We start from the raw sequence: 17,106 nt of genomic DNA on the forward strand, positions 1-17,106 counted from the left end.
GCACCGCGCCCTCCCCAGAGTAAGCCCCCGACACAGCCCTTTCTGGAAACGGCATTTTGTGCTGCACCAAATACAACACAGTGTGCCCTGAATATCTGATCAAGAAAAGAAATTTAAAATGGGAACGAGATAACACCTGTCAGTGACAAAGACAAATGAAACACTTTATTATAAAAGTTTAATGGGGTAAAAATGAAAAATTTACTTATTATTGCATAGCTCAATAACCTTGTTAGAAAATCTTACTTGCTTACTGAGACCCCATGCCCCCCAAATGGGAAAACAGCAACGGGGAGAATGAATGGTACAGAACGATGCAGGCAAGGGCACGTTTCTCGGCCCCCCTCTCAGCTCCTAGGGCCTGAGCAGGGCCACGGGATCAGCAGAACGATTAAATAATTCAAACTCATTGAAGCCAGAAAATCTGTGCACTCTAAACTCTTCGGGGCGCCTGGGTGGTTCAGTCAGTTAAGCATCCGACCGACTCTAGATTGCAGATCAGGTCATGACCTCACGGTCCGTGGGTTCGAGCCCCGTGTTGGGCTGCACACTGATAGCACAGAGCCTGCGTGGGATTCTCTCTCTTTCTATCTGCCCCTCCTACCCTTGCATGAGATCTCTCTCTCTCTCTCTCAAAATACATAAATTAACTTTAATGAAACAAAAAATAAAATCTTCAACTTCTGGACTCTATATCGTCATCAAGGGCTTGACTTGTTTTCATCTGTAAAATGAAGGAAGTGTCTAAATACCTTTGTGGGTCCCCGTAGATTCCATGTGAAATTGAGCTGGGTACCCATAGCTCTGAAGTCTCAGCCCCCTGGGGTCCCAGGAGCTCCTCTGTTCAGGGCTCCTTGGCCCTAGTGGGAAGCCGTCCACGGGGCACACTGCCAGGGTGACCTCTCTCTGTAAAAATGCAAGTCTAAGCATGTTGTCAGTCTACACCTTCTAGTATCCACCCATCACTGTCAAGATAAAGGAAGACCAAACTCTTCAGCCCGATGTCATACGTGTCCTTCAATCTGGTCCTTGGACCTCAACACCAGCCATCCCCAGTCCCTCATCTACACCTCTGTGGGCTGGTCATGCTCCCCAGCGGAAATGCCTCCTCTGTAGGGCGTCCCAGCCTGCCCGTGTCTGTGTTGGTACCTGTTCCCACTTCTGGGTCTGGGATCGTACCCTTCATGACCAGGGGCTAAGCCGCCTGGGGAGCCTTTAGCCCTGTGAAGAGAACTGCATTTAGGATCTGTCCGATCGGGTCTTGATTCCCAGTTTCACCACTTATAACCTGGGCATGCCGGTTAAACTTCCTAAGCCTTCACCTCTTCAAATTGTGGATAACTGCACTTAATTCAAAGAATTCTAATGAGTAGAAGGCCTCTAACTCTGCCTGGCACATAGAAATCATTCAGCAAATATTACATGGTGTATGGGTTGTTCTGTAAGACTCAGCTCAAGCCTTCCCTCCTCTGGAGAGATTCCCTTAAATGTTTTATCTCTCCTCGTGTATCCCCCTAACCCCTCTATTTTAAATAACTTGTGCTTATTCAACAATATCTGTGCATCACTTCCTGCTACACGGAGAGATTCTTGACCTTAGATATATTTTATGCCCACGTACCCCACATAGAACATGATGTATATATCATTCTTAATACTCATTGTTGAGTTAGTGACTGAATATATAGGATTAAAAAAACCAAGATTAAATAGATATGCCCACATTGGTAGATAATATTGTAACAAGTTTTAAACATTTTATAGTATTTAACTTTTTTTTAACGTTTATTTATTTTTGGGAGACAGAGAGACAGAGTGCAAGCAGGGGAGGGGCAGAGAGAAAGGCAGACACAGAATCGGAAGCAGATTCCAGGCTCTGAGCTGTCAGCACAGAGCGCGACGTGGGGCTCGAACCCACGAACCGAGAGATCATGACCTGAGCTGAAGTCGGACGCTTAACTGACTGAGCCACCCAGGTGCCACTATAGTATTTTAAATACATTTTTAAAATGTACTTTCCCCTCAGGTGTTTTTGGGTTCTTGGGTTGGTTTGTTTTGTTACCAGTTTGCACTAAGTTCTTTTTTTTTCTTTTAATGTTTATTTATTTTTGAGAGAGAGACAGAGACAGAGCATGAGCAGGGGAGGGGCAGAGAGAGAGGGAGACACAGAATCTGAAGCAGGTTCCAGGTTCTGAGCTGTCAGCACAGAGCCCGACGTCGGGCTTGAACCCAAGAACCATGAGATCATGACCTGAGTGGAAGTCGGACGCTTAACCGACTGAGCCACCCAGGAGCCCCAAGCACTAAATTCGTAAAGTAAAGGCTCAGTGAAAAAAGAACCCTCCCCAAAACAAAAGAAAACAGCAAACACTCTCCTGAGACCTGGAGTAAATATTAATTGTTCGATTTTCTCCCTTCTGCTGGAGTTATTTGCATTCATATCTTCTCGCTCCCTTGCTTATAAACTCCCAGAGGACAGCAACTCAGTTTTCGTACAAGGCTATATTCTTCACGGTTTCTTTCCACATTATAATTCTCATTTAAAATAGTTATGAAATGACTTGACTGATTGAATCCAGGACAAATGATAGAAGCATTATATATTAGAAAAATATTCTATTTGCCTATAATTAGCTGACAGATAAGTCGTAGCCTGCTCTGGGTTCACTTTATCTCTTGCCAGCAATCTTCTGGAAGTTGTAGAAAAAGTAAAACTTACTGTGTACTCTTTTTCCTTCTGCCTACACAATGAACTGCAAACTATGATGTTCTTTTATCATAAAACATACAGTGTAGCTGTAGGAATAGTCTCTTTTGTCTTTCCAGGATATCCAGTACACAGGTCACATGCTGAGGAATTGTTTCCCTTGATTTTTCTCCTGGCTTCCTTGTTAGGCACCGAGAGGAATCTTAATAGGCAAAGCGTGTAGTTTTTTTCTCTTGAAGAACTTGTCTGCTGCTTTTGTGGGAAGCTGCGATCCACCTCTGTAGAGAGTGACTCATTGTTGCTTCACTAATTATGCGTTATTCCTACTGTAGATTACGGGTCTAAACATCTACAAAACCAAATCCAAGGAACCCGAAGGCTAATTGGGCCGAAGACATCCGTTTGCGCCAGCCCAAAGGCAGGAGATATGCAGTCAATTAGGCTCTAATGGGCAGACCCAGCGACCAATGCTCCCCTCTCCCCTCAACAGCCAGACTCCACTGCTGCCTTCAAAACAGTGCGCACCAGCTCTATGCCTCCTTAATTCCCAGCAGCAATTTCCTAGGAAGCTCTACTGTTGGGATTTCCTCTTCAAAAATATTATTTAGGAGTGTTTCTTTCGAGAAATACTGTTTGCGAAGCTCCGTGACGGTTCTAGGGTGGCTACCACGGAGCATGGTCCTCACATTCTAGTAGAGAGGAAACAGACATAGACACACACGTGAAAAGAGCTTCTGACAGAGGATGGGGGACCAGAGGGGATGGGCTCAGAATAGGCTGAGCCTTCAACTCCAAACTGGAGCTCTGGGATCGGGGTAAGAGCCTCCTTTCATTTCTCTCCCAGAGTCTTCCATAGGTCATAAGGCAATAGGAAACTCCGGACAGAGTGTTGGTTTTGGCCCCTTTCGCCTAAGGCTCTGGTTAAGTCCATAAGGTGTCAAAAGTCACGGGATAGATAAGGTGCGGAGCACTAACTCTACCTGATGGATATTTGAAACACTCCGGTAGACAGGCCAACCGGTATATTTGTTCTGCACGTATTTAAAGTGGCTGCTATGTTCCAGGTGCTTTTCCAGGCACTGAGGATTCGGCATTGAACTAAATCAACAAAGACCCTGTTCTCGTGGAGTAGCATTCGTTGCAGGTCGGGGTTGAGGGGGGAACAATAGATAAATGAGAAAATATATGATACTTCAGAAGGTGAGTGACCTGGAGGCCAAGAGAGCCAGGAGCAGGATGTGAATATGGTAAATAACCATCTGGTTTTCCTGGGACTCAAGGGATCTGGGACCGTCAGTACCAAAATGAGGAAGTCCTGGCCAACTGGGGTGAGTTGTCATTTGAGGCACTGGAGACATGGAGGGATCATAGGCGACTGTAAGGATTTGGCCTTGACCAAAGTGAGGATGGGCTGGCCATTGAACAGAAATGGAAAAGACTGGAGGGTCACAGGAACGCGGAAAGAAGAACAAGGTGAGGATTGCTTTTGTAACATACTATGTTTAAGATGTTTGTTAAAAACCCTAGTAGAGGGGCGCCTGGGGGACTCAGTCCCTTAAGCCTCCAACTCAGGTCATGATCTCATAGTTGGTGAGATCGAGCCCCACACTGAACTCTGTGTTGACGGCATGGAGCCTGATGGGATTCTCTCTCTCCCTCTCTCTCTCTGCCCCTCCCCTTCTCTCTCTCTCTCTCCCTCTCTCTCTCTCAAAACAAATAAGTAAACATAAAAAAAAAAAAAACACTCAATGGCTTAACAAAAAAGAACCCTGGCAGATACGTTGGGTTGGTAATTAAATACAAGAGTCAATTTCAGGAAATAAAACCAAGGCAAGAAATAAACTTGAGTGTCATCAGAATATAAATACATAGAATTTATTGCATGAAAGCCATTGGTGGAATGCAATCCCCGGGGTGGGGGTGGGGGGCGCAGTCACAAAAAGGATCTGAACTTTGAGACTTGGGAGCCTTCAACTTTGAGAAGTTGGACACGGAGCCAGATGGAGCCACGCAGTGAGCGAAAGGAGAATAAGAGAGGAGTGCCAGAACCCAAGTGGAAAGAAAATTGGAGCTGGCAGTTCTCTGCTTTCTCAGTGAAGCAAAGATGTCCACTGGGATTGAGGAAGTATTGGAGGTTGGAGGAGACCCGAGGAGGAGAGGGGGGCACTGAATGGCCCACAGAAATGTAGGAAGACTGTTCAGAAACATTCTTTAAAATAAGACCGGTCAACATGGCCGTGTGTTTTACTCAGCTGCATTTGGATGCATGGGTTTCAGTGTGAGGGAAGGTTGTATTTAATCAGGACTGGTGTCTTGCCAGACTAGATTCTGAGTCTCAAGTATTTGGGAATATATTTGAGACAGCTACTTGTTACAGTGATGGACTGTGGAACCTGAGACATTAAGGAGAGAGCCCCAGTTGTTAGACTCGGGGTCATACAAGGGCATAACTGGCAAGACAGGAATTTTTACTGGGAATGCACTGCCTGTCGTTAAGACCACAGACAGGTGCAGGTATTGGTAATATAGGGGCCAAGGGCAGGTCACCCCAAGGTGAAGCACCCCGGCATAAACTTTTCTTGAGTTTTGAGCAATCGGAACCCAGCAGATCCAGGAAAAGCTCTTTAGCCCCACCTCAACTGCCTGCTTGTACCAGGAAGAGAGCTATTCACAGATACTCCTTTTTGCTAAGAAACTGCTGTGCTTAACAGGGCAACCTTTGTTCTCCAAACATCTCTTTTTTTTTACCTTCCTGCTAATGGCCTTCCTCCCCTTTGCATCCTCGGACCCTATCCCTCTCCTTAGCTCCCAGAAGCCTCATGTGGCCTCACTGTCTCTGGGATTTCCTGTCTATATGGATTCCTTGCGTGTATGCTATCAAATTTTATTTTCTCTTGTTGATCTGTCTCGTATCTTGATTCTTAGTCCAGCTGAAAAGACTTTGAAGGGCGGAGGAAATTATTCCTTCCCCAAAATAACCATGAGGTATGAGATGTGATCACGGGAGAGGAACACAAGGTCTTTGGAAGGGAAAGGCATTGAACTGAGAGGCCAGAATATCTTAAGTATCCTCTGTGAGGGTGTTTTCCAATTTCAGGTTATAACCACTAGTGGGCTATGTCGTAAATTGGACAGATATTGTCAAATCTGTTTTTAAGTAGAAAAGAGGCTAGAGTAAGAATAGAATAGAATAGAACAGAATAGAATAGAACAGAACACTATACGATATGATACGATACAAGAAAAGAAAATACATGGGTCCGTTGCTCCTAATATGAGTAAGGATTGTTCCTGAAATGTGTATGTGTGTGCGCGTGTATAACTCAATTATGATATAACTTATTGCTTACCGATCGTTGCCTGGGAGTCTCGGTCATGATATCTGAGAGCCACTGCTTTATGTGATCCTTGAAGCAGTAATAATAATGGGGAATGCTGGAAAAAGTACCAATGAGTCGGAAGTCACAGTCTTCAAGGAATGATGGAGGTGACCTGGGCTCTGTGGCTGACTGCTCCCGGCGAAGGTTCTACACCACAGGCTATAGAGGGAGGAAGGGGTATGATTGGGAGTTGGCAACGATGACCGAGCAGATATCTTCCTCGACACCAGGCACCGTGGTAAGGATTGGGAGAGAAACCAGCCTGCCCTGGGGAAGGCTTCCAGGGAAACCCCATCCTCAGGACAGAGCTGCTATGATGCAGGGGGTTACGAAATGCATACGAATGTTTAGTGTAAGGACAGGAGGCCTGAAAGAATCTGCCGCTGAAAGTGGATAATTCTGTAGGTTCCCTGCTCTGGGCGGACAAGGGCAAGGGGTTTGCTCTCCCTTGCTCCCGGGGTGCCTTTCATACTTTTTCACTGTGGTGAAAAGCACCGACCTAAGGAGAAGGGGATCCTCAGGAGACGGCCCTGTGTTGGGTGCCTGCTAAGCGCTTCATGGGCATTATTTTATCCGAAGGAACGCAACATCACCAAGTACCGTCCCAGCTTGAGAAATAAGGAGACGGAAATTCGGTTTCCGGAGGATATCGTAAGCAGGCGTAGAGGTGCAACCAGAGCAGGACGCAGGCCTATCTGACCTCGCAGCCCAGGCCGTGGCGACCACCCCACCCCGTGGGTTCGAAACGTCACCTGCGTGGCCACCCGCGACACGGGACGGAGCTCTACGAGGGGTGGCCGCCTACCTGGTCCTGCCCAGGCGGAGCATCGACACCTTATTATGTCGAAAGTCTGATAGTGTTCATCCAGGTCAAGGAGAAGCACAGCACAATCTATGTCAAGGTTGTCTGTGCAGACTTCAGGGAGAAGGCAAAATGATTCACTGAGGATGGCTGAGTAAGAACAGCACGCTGTTTATTGTCCATTTTGATAAACTGCTTAGAAAGGCTCTGGAGTGGCTGTGCATGCCTGTCTCCAGGACGCAACTGATGACAGCTGATGACTGATTCCAGTTCTCTGCGGCAAGGAGAGGCGGCAACCAAGAAGCTGGCTGTGCCCAGTGTCGCGTTACAAGATCGCACGTAAGTACCAGGAACGTCTCCCTCGCTTTTTTCTCTCTGGGCATTTCAGACCCCTGGCGTCTCCTTCCTAGCCGTAATGTCCAAATGAAGGGGGACGAGAAAAGGATCAGCGGATCACCTGGCTTAGACCTCAAAACGAATTCGGCAACAATGCAAGAGATGGGCAGTCACGGGAAGCGCTCTCTCTCTCTCTCTCGCTCTCTCTCTCTCTCTCTCTCTTATGGTGGCTCATCTTAACCTTTACATACAAGATGTGTTCTTCCTCTGCATGATATCCTTCTTTGGGGGCACAAACATCTACCAAATTCCTCCCCAGACTTCCCTCAAGGGACAAGGTGGACTGAACTAGGTATGTGTCTCCTGCCCTAACAAGAATGCTGGTCTCATCGTAATGCAGGTGCAGCCAAGTGGAGGTCTTGTTGCAGGAGGCACAGGACAGGGACGGACACAGCACAGAAAGGAGACACCCGCACCCTTATTGGGCCGGGTCCCCCTGCTCTCCGGAGCTAAACCTTTGTTGGTTACACATAAGCAAAGCGCCCCAATGTGGTGTCTATTTTCCTTCTTCTTAAGGTCGGTTGACCTCCACCGTTCTCCTGAATTTACTCATTTGAACCCATCCACTTCTCCCGAGAAACTTCCTGCCTTTTTCTTTCACCGTGCCATGACTCACCCTCTATTAATTCTTCCCAGTGAACAAAAGGCACTCATTACTGTTGATATTTGAGTCATGCTCTGGATGATCCTGCTGCCTGATCCGAGGACCTGCTTTTTGTGCCTTGTCCTGTCATCCTACGCTGGGAATATATGCCTGTCCACTTCCTGCTTCAGTGTCCTTATTACTGAAGGCTTGGTAAAGCTTTTACTCTCACTCAAAGAACAATCTTGAAGTGTTAAACCCTTGTGGGTGGACTGACACTGGGCCAAGCTTGTCTTCCCTGAATATTTGTTGCAAATGCTGGTAGCCTTTTGTATCAGGTTTCTGGGATGGTTGTACCAAATCACCACCAACATGGTGTCTTAAAAGAACAGAAATTCGTCCTCTCCCAATTCCAGAGGAAAGAAGCTCAAAATCAAGGTGCCGGCTGGCCACATTTCCTCCCAGGACTCTGGGGAAAGGTCCCCCCTTTCCTTCTGCAGTGTCTGGGGAGTGCTGGCAATCCTTGGTGTCTGTGGCTTATCAGAGACAATGTCAACCCAGCCCCTGCCTACATCTCCACGTGGACTTCTCCCTGTCTCTCTGTGTGTCTCCTTTCCTGCCTCTTATAATGGATGCAGATCACTGGATTTAGGGCCTACCCTGGTCCAGGACGGTCTCATCTCAAGATCTTTACCTTATTATCTACATAAACCCTTGTTCCCAATAAGGTCACATTCTGAGGGACCACTGTCCAACCCATCACACCCGCGCTGGTGGTTAATAATGGCAGGTCACGTGATGCCGCACCTTGTTTCGTAGCTGAGGAGACTCTCCTGAGCCTGGTTTCTCAGCTTTGTTCTGTGTTCTTTTTGGCATAACGTGCTGTGACTGTTGGAGGGACTTGAACCCTTTTCAGCAAGAAAAAAGAAAATCGCTCTTGGCTTCCTGTCCGAGTTGATAAGGGCGAGAATAGAAATGTCTACACATGTGTGTGGGTGCACGTGTGTGGATGGGTGCGTGTGTGTTATGCCTGGGGGTACGTGTGTGTATTCCTGCACGTGTGTGCATATTCATGTGTGTGTATACACGGCCGCCCACGTAGGTATGTATAAACGGCAGGAATGGGCAGATCGTGGCTCTTTGGGGGCAAACCCGTTAGACATTCAGCAGGAAGCGGAAGCCGGAGAAACAACGCAGGGTGTGGCTACGTAATCACTTCCTCTTGGAGGCATGCTGACAACACTCTTCAAACCGGAAGTGCACGGAAACCAAATTAATGGTGGCAGCGATGGTGGGGGAAGGTTGTACGGTTCAGTACCTCAGAGGGTGTTGGTCCTCCACCCTACTTGGACGGCCGGGTGTGCATCATCAGCACCTTTCTTTCTCACACCCGCCCCCTCCTGATTCTGCAGATAGTTCTCAGCTAAGGTCATAAGAATCCAGTCAAATTTAATCGTACGAGTACCCTGATACCCCAGTGAAAACTGAAGAAAGGGAGGCAGGATTGTTACAGTGATTTGATGCCTCGACAATTAGTATACTTACTTGACTTTTTTTAAAAAATGAGGGTTCGTTAGTACATTCGCATCACCACAGAGTCAGACATCCCTAAGAGCTGTTACAAGGTCACTTGTATCGTAGTTGACGATTGCACGTTCCTCTCTTCCCAAAGAACACTAATTTTCTCTTTAGGATCAGGGATTGAATATCATTGTAAGGTCAGTGGCTGGTAAAACGCCTGGTGCAAGAGATGCTTCTTGAATGAATGAATGAATGAATGAATGAAAGAATTTGAGATTCCCTAGAAAGAGATGTGAAAAGATGGACACTGGAGAACAAGACTTGAGGTTACTCGTAGACAGGATTCTTCACCTATTTTCCTGTGATGTAAATGAAACAGAGGAATATTACATATATATATATATATATATATATATAAAATTTATATATATGTATATATATAAATATATATATATATACATATAAATATATATGTAATATTACATATATATACATACATATATATATAATATACATATTATATTATATTATATTATATTATATTATATTATATGGGAATGAAAACTAATACGTTTATATAAAAATCAGGTTGTCCTGAAGGCATGACAAAGCTCAAAAACCTCCCGAATAAAGAGTACGTGTAGGATTCTGTTTGTAGCTATTCAAGGGGCAAAGGTTAGAGAAGCCTTTCCTGGTACATCCTAAATCCATGCACATGACCGAGATGTAGACAAGTAGAAATGTTTCCAGGAACTAGACCCTTATGGAAGAGTGAAATCATAGAGGTAAGAGACTAGTGGAATTTGTTCTAGAAGATTTGTTAATCCCTACTGACTTAGGGTGCGAGTTTTAATAACCCCTATCACAGAGTTGGTGCAGTCAGAGTCAACTCAGAAACACTTGCTTCACCCCAGGACTCTCCAAAGGAGGACCTCACTGGCTAAATTAGCAAAACCTGGTACACAAGACAGAAGGGGACAAATGAGCTTTCTCACTCTGACCCTGCGCAAGAAGGGGGATAATGCAAGAGTTCTTGGAGAACACTGTTTTTGACAATCACTCATGGACAACAAAACCTTTGTGGAAGTTCAGGCTTGCAGAGGAGAAACCCCAGCACCCCAATGGGGCAAAATTAAAAAATGAGTTTGGATGCATTGGAGGTGGACAAGAGGAACAACTTCCCCCCAGGGTGGCACGCTTTGGGGCGAGGACAGATCTTTTCAGCCTGTGGTCTCACAGGGGAAAGTGAGACCATATGTGTGAGCACCTGAGTTGTGTGGGAGGCTGCCAAAGAGGCCAACTTCTTGCTGATTCCTGCCCCCCCCCCCCCGCCAGCAGAATAATGAATCTTGGGTTGCATATACTGGGGGGGGGGGGGGAATCTGAGAAAGCAGCAGATAGGATTCTTGGAGGGATTGAAGGGATGTGGGTCTTCTTAACCATGTCATGGACCCTATCAAAGGACAGTTCAACAAAATTAAGGAAATGATACAGGAAAAAATGAGAAGTTCAACAAAGAGATAGGAATAATAAAAAGAAGCCAAACAAAACTTCTGGAGCTGAAGAATACAATGAATGAAATAAAGATATACAAATAAAGAACATGAAGGACAAACTGAATCAAGCAGAAGAAAGAATCTGTGTGCTAGAAGCCAGAAACTTTGAAATCGTCCAGTCAGAAGAGAAAAAAGAAAAAACGTAGGTGAAAAAGAATGAGGAACATCTACATGACTTATGGGATATCATCAAAAGAATCAATTGTTGAATTATTAGAGTTCCAGAAGGAGAAGAGAGGGAGAAAATGTATTTAAAGAAATAATGGCTGAGAACTATGCAAATAGGGAGGCAGATTGGGATATCCAAGTTTGAAAAGCTCGCAGGTCACCCAACAAACCCGACTTAAAGAGATGTGCTCCAAGATACATGGCAATAAAAGTGTCAAAAATCAAAGGCAAACAAAGAATCTTAAAAGCTGCAAGAGTTAAGAAGCTTGTAACCTTAAGGGAATCTCCATATGATTTATCAGCAGAAACCCTACAGGACAGGAGAGAGTGAGAAGATATATTTAAAGCACTGAAGGAAAAAGAAGAACCAACCAAGAATATTCTATCTAGCAGTTATCCTCCAGAAATGAAGAAGAGATAGAGTTTTCCAGAAAACGAAAGCTGAAAAAATATGTCACAACTAAACCCGTCTTAAGAGAAATATTGAAAGGAGTTCTTCAAGCTGAAATGAAAGGAAATTAATTAGCAACATGAAAACATTAGTCACTTTGTAACTTTTTTAGGAGAAAGTAGCTACAAGGAATAACATTAGTAACATGAAAATACACAACACAAAGGTAAAGGTAAGTACATAAGCAAGTTCAGAATACTTTAATACTGTAATATGGTGGTGAGTTAACCACTTAACTCTAGTATAAAAGTTAAAGGTAGAAAGTATTAGAAAATAACTATAGCTACAATAATCTGTTTATGAATACACAGTATAAAAGGAGGTAAATTGTGACATCCAAAATATAAAAGGAGGGAGCCAAAAGATGGAGTTTTGTGTGCAACTAACGTTAAGTTGTTATCACTATAAAATAGACTGTTATATTTGTATTGTGGTTTAGGTAAGCCTCACGGCAGCCACAAAGCAAAAACCTGCAATCGATTCGTGAAAGATAAACAAAGGAATCAAAGCACACTGCTACAAACAAACAAACACAACCCCTCCACCCCCCAAAACACATCAATTCAAAAATGAAGGCAGCAAGACAGGAAGAAAGGAGGAAAGAAGCTACAAAACAGCCAGAAAACAATTGAGATGGTATTAGTAAGTCCATACCCATGGACCTATGTAATAGACTTACACTCTAAGTGTAAACGGATTAAATTTTCCAATCAAAAGGCATGGAGCGGCTGGGTGGATTTACAAAACAAAATGAAACAAAACAAAACAACAAACAAAGAAACAAGACCTAACTATATGCTGCCTATAATAGACTCATTCCAGTTTTAAGGAAATCAACTTTTATCCCTAAGATTCCCACCCAAGAATATTCATGCCACTTGCTCCCAAAAGACTGGCAGTAGACCCGGGTAGATCTAGGACATTTTCACTAATATGTGACATTCCTTTTAGAAAAAGTCCTGAATTCTTCATGTTGGTGATTATAGCCCACATTTTACACAGCGCCAGGTGTCGTGGCCATCCAAACGCAAGCATCTGAAGTCTCTTTCCTACTTTTCCTGATGAATAGATATTAGATTTTTAGGGGAGAAGTCACTACGAGAATGAAGGCTGCGATTTGCGTCAACTCACTTGGAATTTGTGTGCTGAATTCGGTGACTAGCATTAAGAATATTACTTCAATTGCCATCATTATACCTTCATGAATCAATTTTCCAAAATAACTGTGATAAATATACTACTGGAAAAAATTGAACATTCAAGCTCCATTTCACATTGTACTGTAGAATGCAGGTCCCCAAATTTAAAGCAGAACGACAAACTCGTATCAAGAAACAAATCACAATGTCAAGAAATTTTAAGGTAAAAATTGCATTTGAATTTTAAAATATAAGGACTTATCTTTTTCTTTATTCTCTTTTGAGATCAAAGCTTTCAGGGTTTTTTTTTTATAATAACCTTTATTTTATGAAATGGTGGTGATTTTAAGTGGTAGTTTTATTAAGGATTTTTCGACAAAGTAAATAATGGCAGCTTTCTATTTTATTACATTTTTAATTTTATGGATTACTGAAACCAAAAATCTAGGAACCAAAAGTCTATGTTTTTAATTATAATATTTATTACAATTGAGCCTATTAATTTCAGTATTTGTCTCCTCCATGAGTTATGGAACCCCTTGCGGAAGCAAATTGTGACGTGTTCATACAAGATCTTAGTGTATGCTTGCATACCAGGAAAGCAAAGTAAGGAACTTTCCTAAGGAATGATACTACCACTTTTCTCCTGCTGGTTCGTCTAGGGAATTATAATCCATCTAATGGAGAATATTGGGTTGTTAGGGAAAGAGTACATTATTTACAAGTCACTATGGTAAAGAGTTCTCTTTTGGCTTAGATAATTGAATGTCACTGAGTGGCTGGCACACTACACTTTGAGACTCAACAGCAGAATCAATTCTTAGCTAAACAGGGAAGTATGTTCACTCTGTCCTGTTTGAAAGCTCACGTCCCCAAACTGTCCAGAGTGAACTTCCTGAGACCCTGCCCCTTCTGCAGATCCCCCTTACATCTTTCTCCCAGGATACCTCACTCACTCATTTAGCAGTTGGGACTGTGTAACTGATTAAACCATGGAGGTAGTGAGTTGATGGTCTGTGCAGTTCATGTTCATGTCTCAGGGAGGCTTCACATTTATAACCTTCCTCGTAGTGGATTCCCGATCCTCTTGGGAGTCCTACAGGCAAAAATTTTGAAGATGAGAATGAAACATCCTTTGGACAGCTTCCTTTGTAGGCAGTAGGCAGCCAACTAACTACTGTTCCTTCAACTACGCATCTGCACCCTGCTATCCTCTGAATCCTGCCTAGAGATACCCTACTCTTTCTCAATCCATATCCAGGGGCTGTAGGGAACATTTGCATGTGAAGTGACATCAGTGTTCCATTCTCCGTGATAAAGGTACTTCTAATTCACTGAGGTCAGTGAGAAACATATTTGTTGCAAGGGGGGAAGAAAAGACCATGAAAATACACCTGCTTTGCTTATGTATATTTCACAGATTGTGTGAAGTGAGATATTCACTCTATAAACATCTGCCTCTTCTCTGAGCAAAGAAAAGCCGGTTTCCTATAATGACATCAGTTCTGGTACATTTTCGCCTACACTTTGCTCAGTCTCCAACACTGCAGCTCCTCAGGGGGCTCCCAGATGGCCTCATCCACTCCTACGCTGCCTGTAGGATGAGAGGGCCCTGAGCCAGCTGGGTCTACAGTGCGTCTAGAAGTCATGTTTCTTTCCTTCTGTCTAGATCAGTGGTGTTCTACCATTTTCTTCTTCTTCAGCTTATTTTTTTCTGAATAGGTAATTCCATTCACGTTGTTAGAATATCAGAAGTATATAAAGGTATAGAGTGAAATTCCCCTTCTGCCTTATCTAGCATTGCTAATTCCCAGAACATCTTCCATAGGTAACCATGGTTACTAGCTTTTTCAATACATGTGACGAGAAAATACAAATGCGTATTCCTCCTTCCCTTCAGACAAATAGTGACACGATCCTGTGCACCTTGCTTTCTTTATGCAATGATATGCAAATGAGATGGTCACAGAGAGGCCAAGGGTCCAGCAAAGTATACTCTCCCCTTCCAGAATAACAGGTACGGCTCAAAGCAGCTGCCCAGCCAGGAGCTGTACTGCACAGCCTCTGTTGGATCTAGATACGGCCGTGGGACTAGCTCTTGGAGACAGAGTGTGAGAAGCCACACGCCCTTCCAGATCGGGAGGTTTAAGAAGAGACATGCGTCTGCCATGTCCTGCTCCTTTCCATTGCCGGGATGCAGACGATCTGAGCTTTTAGAGGGTCGTGGGGCCACGTAAGGAAGGGAAAAGTGTGGTAGTCTTTGTGTAATCTCAGGGAAAGGTTATACAAATGGCCCTTTACAAGTTAAGGCCCCGGCATCACCTTGTGGAGGAGAGCTGGCTGCCAACCAGGAGAGTGAGAGAGACCTTGATCGTGTTGATATATTGTCGGCCTAGTTCCTGCAACGGGTTAGCCTACCTCCTCCAGCACGGAAGCCATACCACATGGGAACATAAAAGACTAACCTTGCTTTTGTTTTTTATTTCTGCTTTTATTTGTTTTTACAGCTGTTAACCGTTCCCTTACAAACATGAACCATGGTTCACCTGCCCCTTCAGACTGTCCCTTCTTTGGGATATTTAAATAGTTTCTAGCCACTTCCCATTCCAGACTATGCCACGGTGCCTGGAGGTACCACATCGATCATTTCGTTCCCAGAAATATTTCATTTTGAAATTGAAATTTTTATTTTAGTATTTATTTTCAATATAGGTGTCGAATAAGGCCTATGCACTACTAACATTAATACAGATTATATATATTATCGTATATACATTATTACAAATATACATGTATATACATTCATATGTACAAATATATTTTATTATATTGTTACATATACATATACATTTTACACGTGCATATACACTCTACATGTACATAATAATATATACACATAGTAATATATATAATGATATATATAATATTGCCTCTCAGCCCCAAAACTGAGAGGCAATATTATGCAGCCCCATTTTGCTTCTTTGGGGGGCATTGAACCAGCATTCTCAACGATTGGCTCAAAAATGAATCTCGTTCGGAGTTACCATTCGATAACTATGCATTTATAGTTAATATATAGAGACCACATGCAGTCGTGGGTTTCACGATCAATTAAGTCCATCCTTGCTCACACAGGGCCGCTATTTCCTCTTACTCTAAACAAATTCTGAAAATAATTGGCCATGCGGTACTCTTAAAAATTGAAAAGGGGAGAACAGAAGCAAGGGTAGGATTGCTTTGAGCAGGAACAGGCAGGGGATAGAGCCCAGAAAGCTTCTGAAAATCAGACACGAGTTTTCAAAGGCCACTTCGAGTCAGGGCCGCGTCACATTGCCGTATGGTAAGCAAAATCAGTGATTCTCAGAGTTAGAGCACTGAATTATGAAGGAATTATTAAACCATATTTTGTAGGCTATTTGGAAGCAAAAATGAAGTGCAATCTTTCAATTAACATTACCACCCCCGGGAGTAAGCTAGTGGGGTTGGCTACGTGCGAAAGTCTGCCCGTGTAAAACAGTTCATTTCCTGCCAATTCTAAGTAAATAAAGTATGGACCAGAAGATTTCAGGTGCTGGTAATTCAGCACTCTAAAATGTATGAGTTACAGAACCCGTTGGGAAAGGAAATTTGGGAAAACAAAACAAAACAAGACAAAAACAAAACAAAAAAACCCACTTTTAATGGAAGAAGAGTGTGAATTTTCTACTGAAAAGGCAAATGGCTCTCCGACATTCGTATTCTTCCGTGGGCCTTGTTGTGCTGTGACCTGTATAATATCCTTAAACATGCCCTTCTGACTCCCATCTGAAATAAACAATGTCCCCAGTGCCAGACTGTCCTGGCTCATTCATCAAGAATGGTATTTAATCGGAACTTTAAGTCGAGCAGAGGAGGCTTGTTAAAGTAACGGCAGGATGGACACTCAGGCTGGGAGCTGTGGCCTTATCCGTGGGCTGCCGTGTCCTTTGACTTGCCAATTATTTTCATACACCTCCGACCTGCCGGCCCCTGCACAAACCACAGATGAAGCTTGTTCACTCGTGGGAGAGGAGACCTTGAAGGTAGGTCCTCCGGTGCTGCTGATAATCAGGGCCAGGTGCTCGGCCTCCAGGGTCACTGCCAAATGGACATCCAGCCTGGAAGCCACAGACAGCTGCCGGGAAAACAACAACAACAACAACAACAACAACAACAAAGCTGCTTGGATTCAAGATGCAGTTAACGGTCCCCTAGTTACTCTTTCCGTGAGTCAGGGATTAATTTTAGTCCTGGATCTTTGGAGACGACCGTGTTCTTTATTTCCTCTACACGGTGAATGTGAATGCAATATTCTTCTCCGCTTTGGATTTCAAACTGTTCTTTAATATTGCATGGGAAACAGGTGCCACACGCCTCCCTCCCCC

The sequence above is a fragment of the Panthera pardus genome, unplaced genomic scaffold (assembly GCF_024362965.1).
Source record: "Panthera pardus isolate Hobbes unplaced genomic scaffold, ASM2436296v1 HiC_scaffold_17, whole genome shotgun sequence".
Taxonomy (NCBI): Eukaryota; Metazoa; Chordata; class Mammalia; order Carnivora; family Felidae; genus Panthera; species Panthera pardus.